The sequence below is a fragment of the Myotis myotis genome, unplaced genomic scaffold (assembly GCF_014108235.1).
Source record: "Myotis myotis isolate mMyoMyo1 unplaced genomic scaffold, mMyoMyo1.p scaffold_m19_p_6, whole genome shotgun sequence".
NCBI classification, from domain to species: domain Eukaryota; kingdom Metazoa; phylum Chordata; class Mammalia; order Chiroptera; family Vespertilionidae; genus Myotis; species Myotis myotis.
Genome location: NW_023416368.1, coordinates 56,473,027 through 56,489,223, shown reverse-complemented (window position 1 = coordinate 56,489,223; position 16,197 = coordinate 56,473,027). Strand labels below are relative to the sequence as shown.

The 16,197-nt window shown below is 36.9% G+C and overlaps 1 protein-coding gene across 6 annotated transcripts in view; it reads left to right on the top strand.

Moving 5' to 3' along the window:
* Positions 1-16,197, top strand: part of LRBA (LPS responsive beige-like anchor protein) — a 559,344-nt gene that overhangs the window by 10,168 nt on the left and 532,979 nt on the right. The gene's annotated exons all lie outside the window — the stretch shown is intronic.

Here is a 16,197-nt window from a genome sequence, read left to right as displayed (position 1 = left end):
TATAACTTTTCTGTTTCTATATAACTAATATTAGCCTTATTGGTTCTATAATATACTATGTAGTTCTGGGAATTTATTTAGCAGCCAGTGTGATTTTTTTTACAAGTGACTTGTTTGTAAACATCTTTATTGAGGTAAAGTTCACATAGTATAACTTGTTTTAAGTATACAATTCAGGGATTTTTAGTAAGTTTATAGAGTTGTGGAGACATTACCACAATCTAATTTTAGAACATTTACACCCTTTGTTCAAGATGTTTTATATTTCATAGTTTTAGCTCTTACATTTAGGCCTATGATCCATTTTGAGTTCACTTTTGTATTCTGTGAAAGAATGCTTCGATAAGGGTCTACATTCATCATTCTGTATGTGGATATCCAATTGTCTCATTGCTATTTGTTGCAGAGGGTATTGTTTCCCATTGAATTATCCTGAGCACCTTTGTCTGAAATCAGTTGACCATAAGTGTAAGGATTTATCTGGACTGTCAATTTTTTCCCATTGATTTATAAGTCTATTCTTATACCATTACCAAACCGTCTTGATTACTGTAGCTTTGTAGTAAGTTTTGAGATAGGGATGTATGTTCTCTGTGTTCTTTTTCAAAATTGTTTTTCTAGGTCCTTTGCATTTTCATGTGAATTGCAGGGTCATCTCATCAATTTTGTAAAAAAAACATCAGGGTGGAATTTTAATGGGGAGATGTTGAATCTGTTGATCACTTTGGGAGAATATTGAGTTTTACAGTCCATGAATATAGAATGTCTTTCCATTTATTTAGGTCTTCCTTAATTTCTTTCATCACTGTTTTGTAGTTTTCAACGTATGAGCAGATGAATTATTTCTGAGTAATTTTTTGCTCTTAAAATGGTTCTGTTGGCATTTTGTGCATTGAAATTTCCATAAGAGGAATAAATATTTCAAAGTATATGAGTAGATGTTGTTAGGTTATTTGGTAATGTTGATGATTAAAAGAAATTTGGGTGAATTGGTGGATTTTTAAAACTAATTTATAGTTTCTTAGAAGTAATAGAATCCATCATTTAAGCCCTTGTGGGTATATAGTCTTCTTTCCATTTGAATTGGTTCATTTTAGACTGAGAAATCATTTGGGAGTTGAAAAATCGTAATTCAGCTGGTGCCAAACATCTGGGGACAAGGGTGCCCTAGGCCAGGGCTTCCTTCCCAGTCACTCTGTTGTATCCACTGCTGGCTTGATTCCAAACCTGCTGCTTGCCTGAGTTTAATAGAGGCCAGCTGTGGCCAGCCCTCTTGCTCCTCAGCAGAGCAGATACCTAACCTCCATTCCTTCCCTTGCAGTCTTCTCAATGCCCTGAAAGGCACCTAAACCTTCTTCGAACACCAGACTTAAAAACAAATAGTTTAACCACATTTGAAAGAATTTACCTTAGTAGCTTGAACATTTGTTATACTATTTTGGTAACACACTGATGCTCTTGAGAACTATTGAATTAGGTAGTAAAATTTATCTATTTGCCGAGTATCTGTAGATTGTTAGGTTTTGGGTTCTTTAGTCTAATTTCTATAGGATTTCTTTTACCTCTTGTTGTTGGGTTATCAATGATCATTTTCTTTTCCCCCTCATTTTTATTTTTTATTTTGGTAAAGTATATATAACCACCTTAACCATTTTTAAGTATACCAGTGGTATTAAGTACACTCATATTGTTGTACAACTGTCATTACCAGAACGGTTTTCATCTTGTAAAATTGAATCTTCGTGTCCATTAAATAATGACTACATTCTCCACTTACCCCCAGCCCCGGGCAACCCCCATTATACTTGTCTCTATGTATCATTTTCTTTTTACCAATAATAATTTTTATACTAATAAAAATACAAAGTAGAGAGGAATATTTTTACATTATCGCAGATTTCAATTTTTGACATCTTAGAAATTTAGAGGAAACATGTGACAGTGTTGGACCAGCTTATGGTGAATAATTTGTGACTTACTTGAAGGTACTGTATGTGACAATATTAGTTCAGTTCTTTTTCTACATTTGATAGTTCAGTATGAATGCATTAATAAAAGGATATTCACTGAATTCACATTTGGTAGCTGCTAGTTGGAATGGAAAATTTTAAAGAAAGTAGAAAAATCATCAGACTGGATAATTCCTAGGAAATTAGTACACAGTTTTTTCCCCCCTCCCATTTCCATTATGCACCTGCCATTTGTGTAAATACACAGGTCGCAATGTGGGTTTTAAAATTGTTTTCCCAGTTCAGTGAATTGCCTAAGTTTCTTCCATTACATTCATAGTTTCCTGATTCACTTGGCTATACTGATAAGCATTGCCCTACATTCTGTGGCTTCTTTGTTCATTATCTATCCTCTGTAGTCGTTTATTTGACCCATCTTAGTGACGTTACCTTAGCTCCTTCCAGAGGTAGAAATGCAGTGGTAAAGATTATGGAAATTACTAAAGAAACCCGTGTTTTTAATTCTGTGGGCTTTTCTTTTTGTCAAAACATTGTAAGATGCAGTCTCTGGTAATCCTAGCATTTTTATGGGCATTTCTCTGACAGTTGAATTGTGTTTGTACTACTTACTGTGTTTGAATCTCAGATTTAATATAATTTTGCATTTTTCTCCTTTTCTTTAGTTTGTCCTTTATCTGCATTTAATATTGGATGGTAACTTATTAATTAACCAATCTAAGAGTTTTCAGTTCTCTCTAAGCCTAGTTTTCAAGGGGGATTTTATTTTTTGAACATTTAAAGCCCATTTAAAATATATTAAATATTATAAATGGCTGTACATTGGTTTCCTTGCAGTAGGTAAGGAAACTTTTACAGTTGTAATTAAGCACACAAATTATAGAATGAGACTTAAGGAACAATGAATACTTACAGTTCCAATTGCTTGAAGACCAGATTGGTAATATCAATCTCCTGTACTTCTAAGTAGTCTTAATTTAGTGTACATGGTGGGTCTTCTGTGTTTTTCCCTAAAAGCTTGTTACTTGCATGAGGAAAACTAACTGAATTGTTTTTTACCTATTCACTTACTATTTTTCACTGACACTAAGATGCTATTAGTTATAAAATGCATCATTATTTTATGCACCACTGAGAAAGAGATAACATTTAATTCTAAGATAATGCTTTCTTATCACTTAGACTTTTTAAAAAAACTTTGTTAATAATTGCAAACTTAAAAGTTGCAAGAACAGCCCTAGCTGGTTTGGCTCAATGGCTAGAGCGCCGACTTGTGGACTGAAGGGTTCTGGGCTTTGATTCTGGTCGAGGGCACTGCGGGCTCTGCATGCAGGAGGCAGCCAATCAGTGATTCTCTGTCATCATTGATGTTTCTGTCTCTCCCTTTCCCTTCCTCTCTGAAATCAATAAAAATATATTTTTAAAAAGTTGCAAGACATCTCCATATTATTGTTTTACTAATAGATTCATCTGTTAACAATCTATCCCATTTGTTTTATCATTGCTTGCTTCTCTATACACGTATGCAGTTTTTTTTCTGACATTTTAAAGTTGAACATACTCCTAAATGTCATAGTGTATATTTCTTAAGACAAGAGATATCTCTTACATAACCAAAATACAATTTACAGCTTTAATTATTCAACAAATTTAACTTTGATACAATATTTTTAATACACCATCCCTATTCCACGTTTATTTTTATTGTACTTTTCTCTTTCCGTTAGGATCCACTCTAGGGTCAGGTACAGAATTTACCTATTGTGTCTATTTAGTCTCTTTTAATCTGGAATATTTCCACAGTCTTTCTGTGTCTTTTATGATGTTGGTAAATTTAATAATACAGTATTTTTATTATTTAATAGAGTGTTGCTCATTTAAAAAAAATATTTGTCCATGATTAGGTTCAGGTTATGAATTTCTGATAAGAATTCTACATAAGTGACGTATTTTTCTCAGGGCACCAAATCTGGAGTCCCACGGTGTTCATTTGGTTTTCATTATGTGCTTAAGGTGTCTGATTTCTCCATTTTATTGCTATTATTTTTACCCTTGCAATTCATAAACAAACTGTGAGGAGATGCTTTAAAACCATGCAATTATCTTGTTCCTCAGCAAAATTTCTCCCTAAATTTCGCTTCCATGGATGATTTTTACCTAAACAAATCTCTGTAATGATAGTTGTAAAATGATAATTTTTAAGTTCTGGCATTCACTTCACATTTACCAGTCAGTCCTTGACATTCTACCATAGCAAGAATCCTCTGTCTTTATTTATTTACTAGAGTCCTGGTGCACGAAATTTGTGCACAGGGCGGGGGTGGGGGGTATCCCTCAGCCCGGCCTGCACCCTCTCGCAATCTGGGACCCCTCGAACATCCCTCTCGCAATCTGGGACCGCTGGCTCCTAACAGCTATCCTGCCTGCTGGCCTGATTGCCCCTAACCACTTGCCTGCCTGCCTGATTGCTCCTAACTGCTCGCCTGCCTGCCTCCTGATTGCCCCTAACTGCTCGCCTGCCTGGCTGATTGCCCCTTGCTGCTCGCTCGCTCGCCTGCCTGCCTGCCTGCCTGCCTGCCTGCCTGATCTCGCCCTTAACAGCCTCTGCCTCAGCCCTGCTGCTGCGGCTTTGTCTGGAAGGTCAATCAGCTATCTGGTCTAATTAGCATATTATGCTTTTATTATTATATATATGTATATATGTTTATTTATTTATTTTAGATATATGTTCTTGGATTCCTATTTTTTCTAGTTGTTAATTATTGTTCCTAATTATTTTGATGCTCAACTTTTTATGAACTTCTGTGCATTATGACATGATTAATGTTCTAGGCTAATCTTATACCTCTCCTGGAATGAGCCACTTTTCTGAGGAACTTAAGTTCCTTCCTGGAGAATAGCCTTAGAGACCAAGATTTGGGTGCTAGGTGTCCTCATTATTCTGGAAGTAACTTTGTTTCTGGGTTCCTTCAATTGACAGAGGAAGAAACATATGCATCTATATGTGTAAATATGAATATCTGTGTACTTATATACGCACACATTCGTATTTAATTTTGTATACGTTTATGTTTGTGTGTGTGTGCGTGCGCACACACGCACACACACACACACACATCTTTTAGAATTTATGAGTTCACATTGATGTCTCCAAATCTAGTCTATCTTGATAGGATTCTTGCTTATTCCTCCATTTGTTATTTGTATGTCTCCTCTACAGTGAGCACCCTAGCTTCCAAAAGTATCTATATATATGTCATACATTCAATTCTAAAATAGTTTTGGAATGGCTGTGCATATACTACCACACACACAAAAGGCCCACCTACCAAAATGAATCAGAATTTGTTTGCAGTTCAACCCCTTAGTCTGAGGATATATATTTACAGTTGACCCTTGAAAAACATGGGGTTAGGAGGTGACTTCTCAGGCAGTTGAAACTTTGCGTAAAACTTTTGCCTCTCCAAAAACCTCACTACTAATAGCCTACTGTTGACAGGAAGCTTTAACGGTAACATAAACAGTCTATCAATACATATATAGTATGTTGTAAGAATATGTTATATAATACATGTAATAAAATAAGGTAGATAAAAGAAAATGTTATTAAGAAAACCATAGGCCCTAACCAGTTTGGCTCCATGGTTAGAGTGCTGGCCTGTGGACGGGAGGGTTGAGAGTTTGATTCCAGTATGGCACATACCTGGGTTTCAGGCTCGATCCCCAGTGCTGGTTGGGGTGCATGCCAGAGGCAACCAATTTATGTGTTTCTCTCACATTGAAGGATGTTTCTTTCTGTTTCTCCCCCTCCCTTTCACTCTCTCTAAAAAATCAATGGGAAAAATATCCTTGGGCGAGGATTAACACACACACACACACACAAACACAGAAGAAAACCATAGGAAGAGAAAATACATTTACAATACTGTACTATCTTTATCGATACCATAGTTTATTGTCTGTTTATAAGATTAATCATGTCAGTCAATACCTACATCAATATATATTATCTTATGTTGTAGAATTGTGCACCTAAAACCTGCAAAATTTTGTTAAGCAGTGTCACCCCAATAAACTCAATATATATAAAAAAATACACATCTTCAAGATTTGGCATGTGAAAAAATATATTGTTTTATATGATACAAAATACTGTAGATGTTATATGTGTTACTAACACTACATAGAAAAATGAAAAGGTAATGTGAATATTTTGTATTTACAGATATAATGATTCATGCATTGATAATGAAGCAGCAGCAATATTAGTGATTGCTTTATGGTAGCCTATGGTAATCAATACAGTTGCATCATGGTAGCCTAGCCTATACACTAAGTAGTTAATAGTTATAATATTTTTTTTAGGGTATTTTTTTAAAATATATTATTTATTTATTTATTTTTTTAAATATATTTTATTGATTTTTTTACAGAGAGGAAGGGAGAGAGATAGAGAGTTAGAAACATCGATGAGTGAGAAACATCGATCAGCTGCCTCCTGCAACCCAAGTACATGCCCTTGACCAGAATCGAACCTGGGACCTTTCAGTCCGCAGGCTGATGCTCTATCCACTGAGCCAAACCGGTTTCGGCAAATATATTTTTTATTGATTAAGATATTACATATGTGTCCTTATCCCCACGTTACCCCCCTGCCCCCCGCTCATGCCCTCAATGTTCCCCCCCCCCCCCCGCCCCGTTGTCCGTGGCCATTGGTTAGGCCTATATGCTTGCATATAAGTCCTTTGGTTGATCTTTCCCCCTTACCCCTACCCTCCCCTACCTTCCCTCCAAGGCCTATAGTGGAAGAACTGCTGTGCTGGAGACACCCTTCTGGGGCAAGACTTGCTTCAGTGGGGCTTTGGTGCTCACTGAGCGCCCTGAGTGTGTCCCTTATGGATCTGAGGAGTTGTAATCTGGATGGTCCCCCTCTGACAACTGGGTACACTGGCTCTTGGATCTAAGGAGGTGCTAATTTAGCCTCTGCCTGAGGCTACCCAGCAGGAGCTACTAAGAGAACTGCAGATTCCTCTTCCTTTTTTGGAGTTTGGAGGTGCCCTGATGAGGCCCAGCTGTGAAGCAATGCAAGCTGCTGTGGGGCCTTGGGCCTCCTCTTGGAAGTTCTGGGTCTGTCTGGCCCAGCTGCAATTTGTTAGGTAATTTTCAGGTTGCAAAGGGCCAGGGCATTCATATGCAAAAGCCTCTGCCACAGCCTGGGTGGGGCGGGGTCTCAGGGAATCAAAGGGCGGAGCAAGCAGCTATGGCTGGTCCTCAGCCCTGCCCTAAGGGGCCACGCGTCTCAGTGTCCTGATAATTGCTGCAAGCACCTCTGAGGGAAAGCCGCCCTCAAGTTCAGAGTTCTACCTGCTGCCAGACAGTCCAGTTTCTCCCTGTATGAGTCCTGGGTCCCCAGAGACTTCCTGGAACTGGAGTTCAGAGCATTCGGGAGCTTGTGACTCCCTCCCGATTCAAAAAGACAGCCGAGTCCTCAGGTGCCAGCCCCTTTCTGCGCGCGGGAGCCTCCGTACCTCTGCACTTTACTTCAGCAGCTCCTCTGGCTCTCAGTGTGCTTTTCTCTTTCCTTCTAGTTGTAGAATTTCCACTCAGCCAGCTTTCCTGTAGTTCTGGATGGTGTCCGTTTTATCTTTTCGTTGTATTTTTGAAGTTGTTGTGGGAGGCAGCAATTTCCCGGTGTTTACCTATGCCGCCATCTTAGTTTCTCAATAGTTATAATATTTTTATGGCATTCAGAAATACAATCATATTCATAATACAGTATTACAAGCATTGTTATGTTAAAAAAAACCCCCACTTACCTGTGCTGATAGGCTGATATGCAGTTTCTCCGGTTTTGAGAGAAAGGCATTCTATACAGTAATGTAATTCTTTGAAAGCAAAGTTATAAAATAGTAAGATAACTAAATTTTAAATTTTTATTAAATATCACTCACTGTATGCCTGTGTAAGGATAGTCTATCCACTTCCATGCAGGTCTTGCACATGATGTTCTACATGATGAATACTTAGGAGATGATGATGATGATGATGATGGAGATGATTACACAAAAATGTCTTATATAGTTCTTGCCATACAGTTACTAGATTTTCACACCAAGCCATTCACACACATCCACAACATATAAGTTTATTAACTGTGCACTATGATGATTATTTACTGTTCATTAAGTGGAAGTGGATCATCATAAAGGTCTTCATCATCTTCATGTTGAAGAGGAGGAGGAGGGGGAAAAGTAGGGGTTGATATTTCAGGGGAGCAGATGGGGAAGAAGTGGAGGAGGTGGAAGGGGATGAAGGAGAGACAGGCACATTTGGTGTGATTTTATGAAAATACATTGTAACTTCTGTCTTTTTTGCTTTTTCATTTCTCTGAAAATGTATCTATGTGGTACCAATTCTTCTCACATTAGTTGCTTTAGTTTCAGTGCCCATATCACAGAAGGGTCTACGTCATAAAAGAAGTCAAAAGCAGTCTTGAATAATCAGAACGCTTTCGCCAGGTTACCTAATGTTATTTTGTTTTCTGGCACTTCTATTACGTCGTCTTCTTTGAGCCTGGCAATCAATGGTTCTAAAACACTCATCTCCATCAAGTTGACTTCTGTTAATTCCTCTGGTGTGGTATCTGTTAGCTACTGATTTTATCCCAAGATCCATATCTTGAAACCCTCATTCCCTACCTTTGTTGTGATATCCACAATCTCTTTTATGATTTCCTTGATTAGTTCTGTTGTAACCTGTGAAGTCATACACAGCATCTGGACATAGTTTTCTCCAGCATAGCTTTCAAGGCTTTTTCTGTAGCAATGATGGCATTTTCAGTGGTCTAATCCTTCCAACTTTCATGTATTCTTTCTCTTTGGGTTCTTTTCTGTAGTGTTGACTATCCTTTCCATAGAGTAGTGTGTGTGATGAGCCTTTTGACCTCCTAATCTAGAGGCTGAATTACAGATGTGTTTGGGGGCAAGTAGATCACTTCGACACCTTTGATGTTGAACTTATGAGGTTCTGGGTGGCCATCTGCATTGTCCAATGTTAAAAAACTTTAAAAGGAAGTCCCTTACTGTCAAAGTACTTCCGACTTCAGGGACAAAGCAACAGTGGAACCAATCCAGAAAAATGGCTCTCCTTTGTCCACACCTTGTAAAACCAAAAGATTGTGAATGGCACCACATACTAGTATTATCTGTGTTTATGTACATAAGTTTTGATATATTTTAACTTTTAATAATAGACTTATGTATATTTCATGGTAGAAAATAATAAAATAGATCAGTAACTACATACATTTTATGTATTTTTGACATACCTAACTTTTAAAAAAAATATTTCTAGGCTACGTGGTTTGTGACTTTTTAAAAATTGTTACAAATCTCCAAAATTTTCCAGTATATTTGTTGAAAAAATCTGCATGTAAGTGGACCCACCCAGTTTAAAACCATATTGTGCAAGGGTCAGTTGTATAATCAAATACTGTGTTCATAAATTACTTTGATTAGCTCTTTTTCTTCCTTCTGTAGATATGATTGTGATGTTAATTTGAACTGCAGTTGAATTCTTAGTTTTGATTCTAGTTTCTTCCCCTTGCCATCTTTCTTGATTTAATTAAAAAATTTACTGAGCATGTGGAACATCTTTTCTCTCACTGTTATAGGTAATCAGCTTCATTATTTTCTGATTTTCCTTTCATTTGTTTATTTTTGTTAAGCAAAGCAGGTACATGTATGTTTTCTAATTTCTATTTCTTGCACAAAAGGTAGCATATGCTTTTTCCCCCATCTTTTTTTTTATTATGGTAAAATACATAAAACAAAATTTGCCTTAACTATTTTTTTAAAAAAATATATTTTATTGATTTTCTACAGAGAGGAAGGGAGAGGAATAGAGAGTTAGAAACATCGATGAGCGAGACATCGATCAGCTGCCTCCTGCACACTCCCCCCTGGGTATGTGCCCGCAACCAAGGTACATGCCATTGACTAGAATTGAACCCGGGACCCTTGAGTCCGCAGGCCGATGCTCTATCCACTGAGCCAAACCGGTCAGGGCGCCTTAACTATTTTTTATGTTTTTATTGATTTAAGAGAGGAAGGAAGAGGGAGAGAGAGAGAAATATCAAAGATGAGAATCATTGATTGGCTGCCTCCTTCACATCCCCTACTGGTGATCGAGCCTGCAAACCCTGGCATGTGCTCTGACCTGGAATTGAACCATGACCTCTTGGTTTGTGGGTGACACTCAACCACTGAGCCACACTGGCTGGTCTGCCTTAACTATTTTTAAGTGTTCAGTTCAGTGGTATTAAGCACAGTTATATTCTGTAACCATCACCACCATTCGTCTCTAGAACTCTTCCTCTGAACTGAAACTATACCCATTGAAGAATAACTCCACATTTCCTCCAGCTCTGGCAACCATCATTCTACTTTCTGTCTCTGTGATTTTTGAATACTCTAGGTATCTTGCATAAGTGGAATCATACAGTATATGCCTTTTGGTGATTGGCTTATTTCACTTAGCATAATGTCCTCAACATCATTCATGTTGTCATATATTGCAGGATTTCCTTTTTATTTTTTTAATATATTTTTATTGATTTTTTACAGAGAGGAAGGGAGAGAGATAGTTAGAAACATCGATGAGAGAGAAACATCGATCAGCTGCCTCCTGCACACCCCCTACTGGGGATGTGCCCACAACCAAGGTACATGCCCTTGACCGGAATCGAACCTGGGACCTTTCAGTCCACAGGCCGACGCTCTGTCCATTGAGCCAAACCGGTTAGGGCAGGATTTCCTTTTTAAAGTAGAGTAATTTTCATGGTATTGTATATACTATATTTTGCTTATCCATTCATTTATTAATACGACTCTTGGGTTATTTCTACATTATACTAGGTGTAGTGGTTAATATGGATTTTTTTCAATGGATGGAGTTATACATATGTTGACATATATGCGATTTGATATGTATGCTATTTTGTTGTATTGACAGCAAGCTTCAAAACTTCATATGTCAAAATTTCTGAAGATATTTTCATAGATACTTTTATGCTTAAAAGTGTTGAATTTCGTGCCAAAAAAAAACATTTGTGGGAAGTTTTAATTCATTATTTTGAAGAAACATGTTGCCGAATACTTCAGGAAGCTTATGGTGAACATGCTCCATCTCAAGATACTTGTGAAAACTGGTTTAAATGCTTTAAAAGTGATGATTTTGATGTGAAAGACAACGTCTAGGTCAATCAAAAAAGTTTGAAGACCAGCAATTACAAGCGTTGTTGGATGAAGGTGCGTGTCAAACTCAAAAACAACTTGTAGAAAGATTAAACGTTGCTCAGCAAACAATTTCCTATCGTTTACAAGCAATGGGAAAGATTTTAAAGGAAGGAAAATGGGTGCCACATCAACTGAACGAAAGACAAATGGAAAACTAAAAGTCATTAGTAAAATGTTGCGTCAATGGCACGAAAGAAAGTCTTTTTTGCATCGAATTGTGACTGGCGATGAAAAGTGGATTTATTTTGAGAATCCCAAATGCACAAAATCATGGGTTGATTCAGGTCAACCATCAACATTGACTGCAAGGCCAAATTGCTTCAGAAAGAAGACAATGCTCTGTGTTTGGTGGGATCAGGAAGGTGTGGTGTATTATGAACTTCTTAAACCAGGTGAAACCGTTAATACTGATCGCTACCGACAACAAATAATCAATTTGAACCACGCTTTGATCGTGAAACGACCAGAATGTGCCAGAAGACACAGCAAAGTAATTTTGCTTCATGATAATGCACCATCACACACTTCAAAACCAGTTAAAGACACGTTAAAACAGTGGTTCTCAACCTTCTGGCCCTTTAAATAAAGTTCCTCATGTTGTGACCCAACCATAAAATTATTTTCGTTGCTACTTCATAACTGTAATGTTGCTACTGTTATGAATCGTAATGTAAATATCTGATATGCAGGATGGTCTTAGGCGACCCCTGTGAAAGGGTCGTTCGACTGCCAAAGGGGTTGCGACCCACAGATTGAGAACCGCTGCGTTAAGAGCTCTTGCCTGGGAAGTATTAACCCACCCGCTGTTTTCACCAGACCTTGCTCCTTCAGATTACCACTTGTTCTGATAGATAGCACACGCACTTTCTGAGCAGCACTTAAAAACATACAAAGAAGTGGAAAATTGGGTCTCTGAATGGTTTGCCTCAAAACCAGAAAAGTTCTATTGGAACGGTATCCACAAATTACCTAAAGATGAGGGAAATGTGTAGCTAGTGATGGACATTACTTTGAATAAAGCACTTTTGATGTTTCTCTTGAAATTATTGTGTTTTCTTTGATTACAAAATCCGCATTATTAATCGGTACACCTAGTAGCTATTGTGACTAATGCTGGTATGAACATGGGAGTACAGATACCTCTTCGATACCTTGTTTTCAATTCTTTTGGGTATATATCCAGAAGTGGAATTACTGGTGAATCCAGTTTTAATTTTTTAAATTTATCTTTATTGTTGAAACTATTTCGGGTGCCCTCCTTTGTTCCCCATTAACCCCCTCAGCCCCCCAAGCTGCTCCTCACAGGACTTCACCACACTATTATCTGTATCCACGGGCTATGCATATATCTATAATAATAAAAGTGTAATATACAAATTGACGGAACGGCCGAACAGTGAATGAACATCCAGACGGCCTTCTGGACGACCTTCCGGACGAAGCCGGGGTTGCGAGGACCAAGGCAGCTGGGGCAGCAAAGGCCTACTCTTGCTATAATTTCGTGCATAGGGCCTCTAGTATATATATATAAGTTCCCAGTTAATCTCTCCCAACCACCCCCTGCCTTCCCTCTAAGGTTCGATAGTCTGTTTCATGCTTCTATGTCTCTAGGTCTATTTTGTTTTTCATTTTATTTTGTTCATTAGATTTCACATATGAGTGAAATCATGTGATACTTGTCTTTCTCTGACTGGCTTATTTTGCTTAGCATACTATTTTCCAGGTCCCTCCATGCTGTTTGAAAGGGTAAGAGCTCCTTTTTTACAGCTGCATAGTATTCCATGGTATAAATGTAGCATAGCTCTAGTTTTAATTTTTTGAGGAGCTGCTGTATTGGTTTCCATAGTTGGCTCTGCTGTTTTCCATTCTATCCAACACTGCACAAGCATTCCAATTTCTCCACATTCTCACCAATACTTTTTATTTCTGTTTATTATTGTTTGTTTTGTTTTGGTACTAGTCATCCTATTAGGTGTGAGGTGATACATCATTATGATTTTGGCTTGCATTTCCCTAATGATTAGCTATGTTGAGCACCTTTCATGTGCTTGTTGGCCATTTATATATTCTTTGGAGAAATGTTTATTCATGTCCATTGCCCATTTTTGAATTGGGTTGTTTGTTGTTGAGTTTTAGGAGATCGCTATAGATTCTAGCTATTAATCCCTTATTAAATATATGATTCTTAAATATTTTGTCCCATTCTGTGGGTTTCTCTGTTTAATAGTGTATTTTACTCTGTGATAGTGTCTTTTAATGCTTAAAATTTTCATGAACTCTAGTTTGTCGATTTTTTTCTTTTGTTGGCTGTGCTTTTGGTGTCATATTTAAAAAATCATTGCCAAATGCAGTCTTGTGAAACTTTTGCCCTGTGCTTTCTTCTAAGAGTTTTACAGTTTCAGGTCTGACATTTAGATCTTTGATCCATTTTGAGTTAATTTTTGTATATGGTGTAAGGTAAGGGTCTATAGTCATTGTTTCTTTTGCATGTGGATATCCAGTTTTCCGAGCACCATTTGTTGATAAACCTGTACTTTTTCCTTTGAATGGTCTTGGCACCCAGAGGATGCTCTTTGGAACTTTACTATTTTCATTAATAGTTTCTCATGGCAATCTTCCTCATTATTTTTTACAGCTGTATAGCTGTGTATGTGTGTGTGTATAGGTGCCATTGAATATTTAACCAATCCCATATATTTGGACTTTTAGGTAGTTTGCAAAATTTCCAAAAAAAAAAAGCTGTAATAAATTATGTCATTCATTTTTTTTTTTTTTTTTGTGGTTGGAAGTGTATCTCCAGGTTATATACTAAAAGTAGAATAGCTGGGTAGAAGTGTAAATGTTAGATATTAGAAAATACTAACTTTCATGTGGGTTGAACCATTTTGCATTCCCACTAGCATTATATGAGAGTGCTTGTTTACTCAGAGTGGATAGTGTCAAGCTTTTGATGTTTTTGCTAGTCTGATGGGTGAGAAATGGTATTTTATCATAGTTTTTATTCATACCCATTAACAGTTACTTCTTGTTTCTCCTTTCCTGCCGTCTCTGGCAACCACTAATCTACTTTGTCGCTATTATTGACTCATATTTAACATTTGAACTTTGTTGTCTAATTTTCTTTCATTAGCATATGTGAAATAATTCACTGAGAGTGCTTGACACTCGTTTAATGATAGAATACGTAATAGTATGGAGGGTCCAGAATAAAAAAAAACCTGAAAACAGCACTGCAGAACACTAATGATATGACTAATGAATGAATCTGTCATTAAGGGAAAGTTATATTCAGGAATATGTTTTATTAACGAGAGAGAGAGAGAGAGGGAGGAAGAGAGAGAGAGAAACATTGATTAGTTCCCTGCTGTACAGATCCCCACTGGAGCTCAAATCTACAGCCTAGGTATGTGCCATGACCAGAATTGAATCGGCAACCTTTTGGTGCATAAGACTATGGCCCAATGAACTGAACCACACTGGCCAGAACTATATTTAGTGATCTTTTTAAAGAACCAGGGAATTCTGCATTTCTTATTAGAAAGTATATGGGAAAAATACTGAAAATAAGAAAGGGCAAATAAAAGTAGGAAGAGTACTTTTTTCTATCTCTAAAATGAAAAAAAGTAGATATTAATGTCTACTTTTCAGAGTTGTTAACATTACATGAAATCCTGTCAGTAAGAGATACACTGTTGCCGAAACTGGTTTGGCTCAGTGGATAGAGCGTCGGCCTGCGGACTGAAGGGTCCCAGGTTCGATTCCGGTCAAGGGCATGTACCTCGGTTGCGGGCACATCCCCAGTAGGAGATGTGCAGAAGGCAGCTGATGGATGTTTCTCTCTCATCGATGTTTCTAACTCTCTATCTCTCTCCCTTCCTCTCTGTAAAAAATCAATAAAATATATTAAAAAAAAAAGAGATACACTGTTATTCAGAAAAAGTTTATATAAATGCTATCCTACTTTTACATAAACATATATACAATTTAGCCTTATCCTTGATTTTGAAAAAGATATCCAAGCCATCTGTATAATTTCCCCTTGGAAGACTAAGGTTTGGTAAAGCTTGGACTGTAACTTCAAACTTGGTAATAATAATTTTGTAATAAAATATGGTAGCAGCCATAGTCTCCAAAGTGGGATGCTTAACATGGCTCATTAAAGTACATGAAGAAAGTATTAGAATTTATATTTATTTTCTTAGTAAGAAAAAATTTAGCTTTGCAGTGGTGGCCCTCATTCTGTCAGATGGTCTAGTTAGAGTTATAGCTTGTGGCATCCTGAGGAAGACTAAAGGGGTTGATAACAGAAACCTCACCTAGGTGTTTCCTTTCCGATTATTGTGAAGTGCTTACTTGTGCCTGGGTTAGTTGATTTAAAGATAATATTATTTTAAAAAATAAACTTTTGACAATATTTTGTGATGAGATAAGTGATTATAAAAAAATCTAGTAATACCCAAAGGTCACTATTTATATAGTGATAGATTAAATTTAAAGATGAATTAGATAGTTTTTCTACTATAGAAAGATCTGAATTTATCTTTTCTAAGTAACAGTATTTTTATAAATGTAAACACAATCTGTCCTTTGATGTTTAAAGGTAGCATTTAGCTATTAGTGAGAAAGTAACTTTAAATGAAATTTGTCCTGTGAAAATGAATGGTTGTAAACATTTACATTATTTTCTGACTTTGTTGCTGAAAAGCAGGTGTCACTTATAAAATTGTTTATACTTTGAAAAACATTAGAAAAATACCGGAACAGAATTTTCTAATCCATTTTTAAAACAGAGATATCGTGAATTTTGAACCTATATTTATAAACAACACTTTAATGTCCTTGTAAGAAAAATGGACAGTTATAACTGAACTTCAGCAAACTAATGAATCCTACCTTACATTTGGATTTACATATATTTGTGTATTTCTCCTTCT